Raw genomic sequence first — 5941 nt, 5'->3', positions numbered from 1 at the left:
TTAGCTAGAGAATTCCTTAGTTTTACGATGGGTCCTTAAGACTATTGGGGTACGTAGCAAGGATGAGCGGACATCTGGTTCCCGTCTGGCCCGCGGGGTATGGCCTGGTCTAGGTAGAGAGTCGCCCGACGTAACAGGGTGAAATCGGCCGGGGAAGTTCAGTGCACCGTTCGTGCACCGTTGTTTCTTGGATGGTGAGTTTGCATTTTTGTCCAGGTTCACCTTTCTTCCTTGTGTTTCTTTCCTTTTTCTCTGGTCTTCGTATTGTTCCAAAATTCCCATTATTCCCATCATTTGTTGATTGTACACTTTCTCTCTCGATTTTATCTTGGATGTCGATAGGTAATCCAATGACAATCAAATGTATCCTCACGTCTTCATCCATTTTCCTCGTTACTTCCAATATTAGCCGTTCTTTCTCTAAGGCATATTTAATGGACGAACCTGAAAGATATTTGAAGTTGTACGCGTATCGTACTGCAGACCAACCTTTATTGTTAAAGGTTTTGAGAAATGCGTTTTTCCTGTCTTCCCAGTTGTGTCCTTCAGCTTTTAGCAGATTTGTTTGGTACCATTTTGCTACTGTTTTCTCTAAATACTTTTTTAAACCTTTGATTTTCTCCTCATCACTTTTTATTTTATATTTTTTACATTCTTCTTCATGCTCTGATATCCAGTCTGTGGTTTCTTGAGTTGCTTCAAATTATTTTATATTAAAGTTTATTTCTTCTATTTCACGCTTATTTCGTTTTTGGAGAGTTTCTAGAAGTCTTTTCATGTCCAGACTGGACTTCTCGGTTTCCATCTTTATTTTCCTTGTGGGGGTAATTTCTGCTTCCTCTAGGAAAATGTCTCGGAATACAAAGTTTAAGTCTGTATCGATATATAGCGCCGCTGTCTCGTCATCCATTGTGAGTTTAACATTTCTATACTGGCCTAACTTGGTTAGAATGTTTGCGGCCTTCTTCACTGTTGCCGAACTGAATAATTTCTGATGGTAGGTTTTTGCTTGATATTCCGGGGGAAAAATGTAGCATACTTCGTCTTCTGGTCTTCTTATAGATTCTATACTCTCTATCTTCTCCCCTTTCGCGTTCTCGTTCATGACGATACGTAAGTTAACTTTCAGCGGCATGGCGTAGCGAAAATCGATTTATAATGTTCAATTCTAGGATAATTCAGTGATCGATTCTGAAAATCTGAAAATCGAGTTTATTGTAACAATACTTAAATAAAATACAGAGGTAAATAACAATGAATGATAATTAATAACAATAAATAATAATAAATAACAAAGCTTCGTACAAGGGCTACCTGAAAATCGAGAATCGATTTTCCACGTCCTAAACTACCACTTTTCCTCTGTCAATCTTCAATACTCTAAATAATAATTTCTCTCTTATGATCGTGTCTATTTATAACGCTCGAAATCCTTCTTCTTCTCTAACCGTCCGTCTGTGAAATGACTGTTTGTCAAATCGGTTGTCCGTAACAACAAGTAAGGCCACATTATCTCCGCGTTGTATCACCTTGTATGGCCCATCGTAAGGTGGTTGTAAGAGATTTTGGACGGTGTCGTTACGCAACAATACGTATAGTCACGATGCGAGTTTGCGGAAGATAAATTTCAATGACATTACCAGAAGAATCAGAAAGCTTTTTATATATTTTATATATTTTTTATAATATCTTACACACGATGCCTAAAAGTTCCAGAAAGAACATGTTCGATAGCGATAATAGTGATGATGAACCTTATTTTGAATCTGACAAGATAGAAGACGATAATAGTGTTTCAGACAGTGGAAACGAACTCCGTTTAACAAAGAATCGGTTCAGACGTTTCAATATTTCTAGTAGCAGTGACAATGATAATGAACTAAATATTGATGAAAATAAAGCCTTCGCTCCCGCGGCTCCGTATCCCGCCGCATCTTCATGAGAGACAGAAGTTCGAGGATCGTTATTGTACGCCGCGTTTACGGACGGCTGGTCTCATTTCCCCTGGTTCCAGCTGCAAGGACACTTTCTTGCACGCTCTCGAAGGGTCTCGTGGTAGAAATATAGCCCGGACGGCTGCTCTCTTTCTCTGGTAAGCGATCTGCAGCGCCTCGAGCGTGATCTTGGTTGGCAACAACTGTCGAGGTTCATTGCGCTAATTTGTGCTTCCAATTGACACCTTGTCGTGCATCGTGTCTGAGGCGCGATTCGATCAGAACGTTCGCATCCATTACCTTCATGGCGGTTATGGCGGTTGCATATCCGCTGGAAGGCGATTCTTTCAGATTCTCAGCACGAAGTCGTCCGGATCGACGAGGGTGCGAGCTTCTTCAAATCCTTGTAGAATTGGGACGGCGTCCTATCACCCATTTCTTCGCCCTCGAGCAACTTGGGCACATTCGAACTGCCTGAATCGGCGAGTCTTGTAACAAGTTCCTTTTTCAATCGCTCCTGTCGCTAGCGGGTCGCACAATATGTCCTGAACTTGATCTAGATATCGTGGCTCTATGTCCGCGACAGTTGTAGTATATTTTGTTTGTCGCCAGTGTTGTGAACTTCTTCAAACTGTGCTTCTAACGCGATGAACTATAGCTCGATTCTCTGGGGCCAGAATGGCGGGGCGCGGAATAGTTGACTCAAGGATTCCCAGAGTGGGATGGCGTTAAGAGTAATGGTCTCCTAACGTCCAAGTTACCTTGTGGGATTGCCTCCCATAATGGGAGAAAACCCGCGCAGGTGCACTGGCTGTAATTCGCAAAAAGTCCCCGGGTACTTCTGTTAAGGGTTTAGGAAGACCATCGTGGAGTTTTGGTCTGTATGAGTCCGAGACTACTCTGCTGTTTCTCAGAAAAGCAGAATGTACATGAGGATTTCTCCACGCAAAAATAAAGGGATAATACCTCGTATGGATGCTACGGAAAATGTACCTATCTTCTTCAAATACGATAAGCGTGATGACCATTAATTATTTATATATTATTTTTATTCAGATAGATCTCATTTTACTTGTACATGAGTAATATATATAATATATACTTGTAATATAATATATTACTCGTAAACAAGTAAAATAATATACAAAATATATAATATATGTCGGAGATAAGAGGACACCGGTGCCTTCCCTCTGAAACCTCGGGTAAATCCATAAAAACATTGTAATTAAAATCTACAGTTGTAATTAAACGATTTGCCGTCACTTTACCCAATTGTATTTGTTTGAGACTTGTGACAATGAGCTTGGGCTCAAGGCGACAATTAGTCGCCGAACGTGGCCGCGGTCAACGGGAGGAACTCTCCATCTAACAAAGGCATTGAGTAACCCTATAGCTCTCCTTAAAAGAAAGATTTGTAGCAACACGTGGCAGGAAACATCCCAACGGTTTCTGTCCCGTAGCTCGCCACACGCAGATCCTATTCTCCGGGCATGATGTTTACCAGATGCCGACGCGTCTCCGCAGTACGTGATCGGCTAGCCCGAGGACCGTTATAAACACTAATATCTAGTTACCTAAAATCCCTCAACAGATACACAGTCTTTGTCCCAGTTACAGGAAGACAGGAGAGACCTATTTTTCCACGAAAGACGTCTCCCACTAGCAACCTTCCCTCAAGGGCGGCTAGCATCCTTTTCTAACTACCGATATGGAGATTGGCCAATTAGCAGCAATATCAATTTCCCTTACTTTCCGAACGTGTGATGTCCCCAACGAATCCGATGGTCTCGTGTCCTTAGACACACCCCGTCATAGTTTTCCTCTGGGGTATCACCGCCGACAAAAAGAGATTAACGCCTTACGGTCAGTGAATCCGACTTAGATTTTTGCGAGAGCGTACGACTACCGTCTCGTTGTCCGCGGACTCGTTATCGAACCTAAGACCATTGTCACTAGCGTCGCGAGTGTGCGGTCATTGTGAGTTTGTGTCAACTCTGTAACAATTTCGTGTGTGTCAATAAAAATAACTTCAGCGTAAAAAGAAAACATGGATAGCTTCAGTGAGGAATCCTTACCTGTCCCAAGCTCCCGCCACGAGGACGATTCGGGCCAAGACTCGGAACTTGACTCGACATATATATGAGATAGTTATAGGTCGTGATAGGTACAGCAGGTGTATAAGATTTTTGTTTTCATCCGGGTTGGGGGATTTTCTTCCACCCATCGTACCGGGACCGCTTCCTTCTTCTCATCTAGGAATCGTGAAAAACAGGACTATGAGTGCCGGGATTCGAACCTGGATCTGGAGCTTTCGTAACCAATTACACTAACTACAGCGCTGCCGTCGTCCGGGGTAGAAACCGTCGGAAAGTTTGCTGTCGAGTGTCGCTACATATATATGTCGGGTTAAGATTGGAATTTTGGGTGCGTAACAACTCTTCGCGTTGATTAGCCATCGTTTCACAAAGCCGAGATTATATTTACACGTATATACAAGACTATCACAAAGCTTAACAAATAATAAGTCTAATGAATAATAAGTTTGATGAACAATGAAGTTAATGAATAATAAATTGTACGAATATTTAAATTTAACAGATAATAAGTCTAATGAATAATAATGAATGAATATGTCCGACATATATGTCGGAGACGGAAGAACACCGGAGCCTCTGGAATTTTGGATAATCCCGCAACATTGTAATCTAGAGTCTACGATAGCTGTAATTAAACAATTGTAGTTATTCAATCCGAATGTAATTGTTCGAGATTAGTGACAGTGAGCTTTGTCCCGAGGCGACAGTCTGTTGCCTAACGTAGCCGCAGTCAAGGGATGAACGCTTTGTGTAACAAAGCTATGAAGTAATTCAAGGTATGGAGTAATTCTATAGCTCTCCCTAAAAGAAATATTCGTGGCGACACGCGACAGTAAATATTCCAACGGTTTCTGTCCCGTGGCTCGCCACACGCAGACCCTATTCTTCGAGTAAGATGATTACCAGATGTCGATGCGTCTCCACAGTACATGCTCAGCTAGCCTGAGCTAGTCCTTCAAACAGACAAACAGTCTTTGTCCCAGTTACGGGAAGATAGGCGAGATCTATTTTTCAACGAACGATGCTTCCCGCTAGCAACTTGCCCTCCGGGGTGGCTAGCATCCTTCTCTAACCACCAACATGGAAATTGATCAATTAACAGCAACGCCAATTTCCCTTACTTTCTGAACGAAGGCTTTTCTCGACGAATCCGATGATCTCGTGTCCTTAGACACACCCCATCATAGTTTTCCTCCACAGCATCATCACGACGGAAAGTTATTCTCTCGTGAGATCGTATTAGCGAGTTACTTAGCGTCTTTGCGCTCGGCGGATGTTCTACGTTTTAGCAAAGAGTTAGTTTAGTAATACTTGTACCGTAGACAAGCAAATCGTGTATAACTTGGGCTGTGGAAGAAAGCGCATTCTGTTATCTCGTTGACCGCGAATTCGTTATTGAATCTAGGATCAATGTCATTAGCTTCGCGAGTATCCGTGCGCCCACCGCCAAGATGGAAGGTTAAGGAGATGAACGGGGATCTACTCTACTGACATCGCGGAGTTGAGGGCGAGATGTGTCCGGGCCCGAAGACGGTACCTAAGGGCTCGCCGCTGGCGACGACGCGACGAAGAAGAAGTCTCCTTGCGCTACCGGGCGTACCGCGTACTACGGCGCTCGCTGCAAAAGGAGATTAAAAACACGAAGAACTGTGCCTGGTCCGAACAAATCGAAACAGTCGAGGCTGACCCATGGGGAAGGCCGGTGACGCGGAAACTGCGCGCGAAGGGCCCCCTGGTAATGACTGAAATGGAACCTGCGCTGCTGCTGCGGATTATCGCGACACTTTTCTCCTCGCAAGAAGACAGGGCGGCAGAACGGCCGTGGGAACCGACACGAACGTGGGAATGGAGGGATGACTGCGAAGTCACGGAGGAAGAGATATGGGAGGCGACCAGAACGCGACGTGG

General features: G+C 43.7%; 1 pseudogene; it reads right to left on the bottom strand.

The window, feature by feature from the left end:
* Positions 1–222: 222 nt before the first annotated feature.
* LOC105681535 lies at positions 223–1509 on the bottom strand (annotated as a pseudogene).
* Between the last annotated feature and the right edge of the window lie 4432 nt (positions 1510–5941).

The sequence above is a fragment of the Bombus impatiens genome, unplaced genomic scaffold (assembly GCF_000188095.3).
Source record: "Bombus impatiens unplaced genomic scaffold, BIMP_2.2 scf_1184, whole genome shotgun sequence".
Lineage (NCBI taxonomy): Eukaryota > Metazoa > Arthropoda > Insecta > Hymenoptera > Apidae > Bombus > Bombus impatiens.
Note: the sequence above shows the minus strand (reverse complement) of the source record. Positions and strands in the feature narration are given on the sequence as shown.